Here is a 1,104-nt window from a genome sequence, read left to right as displayed (position 1 = left end):
GCGGCGTTTTGACATTGAAACGAGGAAAGGTTGTTAGAAATGAAGGAATTGAGCTAGCTGATGGACAAACAATGAAAGAGGTTCAGGAGGAAGGTCACACTTATCTAGGTATTTTGGAATTAGATAAAATCAAAGAAGCTGAAATGAAAGATACAATTGGAAAGGAATACAAAAGAAGGTTAAGGCTGGTACTAAGATCAAAGTTGAATGGGAAAAATAAGGTGTCAGCGATCAACACATGGGCAGTGGCCATATTCCGGTATGGATCGGGAATAATACAATGGAGAGAAAATGAGCTAAAAGATTTAGACAGACAAACAAGGAAGACAATGACAATGTATGGAGCTTTCCATTCGAAGAGTGATGTTGACAGGCTGTATCTGAAAAGAAGAGATGGGGGAAGAGGTCTTATAAGTATAGAATGATGTGTCAAAGATGAGGAGAGTAGTTTGAAAGTGTACGTGTCCAAATCTAAAGAGAAACTGTTAAAGGGTGTAGCAAAACTCGAGGAATGAAATGCAAGAGAACTGGAGGAGGTTAGAGATCTTAAGACAAGAAATGAAAACGAAGCAAAAGATAGGTGGACTGGAAAGAGAATGCATGGACTGTTCGTCAGGGACTTAAAAGATGATATAGACAAGGAGAAGACTTGGGGATGGTTGTCAAAATGCGATTTGAAGGTTGGTACAGAAGCCTTGATTTGTGCCGCACAAGAACAATCGATCAGGACAAATTATGTGAAGTATCCCATTGATAAAACGGCTGAAAGCCCCCTGTGTCGATTGTGTGGCCAAGCAGGGTAAAGTATTCAACACATTGTAAGTGCATGTGGGAAGTTAGCCCAAAGGGAGTACAAGAGGCGTCATGCTAATGTAATGAAAGATCCATTGGGATATATATGCAAGAAAAGAGGACTGGAATGCAGTGAGAAATGGTACGAGCATGCCCCTGAAGGAGTTGTGGAGAGTGATGATGTAAAGTTGTTATGGGATGCAAATATCCAGTGTGATAATGTGATAAAGCAAGAAGGCCAGATTTAGTCTTGGTAGAAAAGAAGGAACATACAGCAATTATCATTGACATAACAGTACCGGCGGATGCGAA

This window comes from Penaeus chinensis, chromosome 5 (genome assembly GCF_019202785.1).
Source record: "Penaeus chinensis breed Huanghai No. 1 chromosome 5, ASM1920278v2, whole genome shotgun sequence".
In the NCBI taxonomy this organism is placed as follows: Eukaryota; Metazoa; Arthropoda; class Malacostraca; order Decapoda; family Penaeidae; genus Penaeus; species Penaeus chinensis.
Note: the sequence above shows the minus strand (reverse complement) of the source record.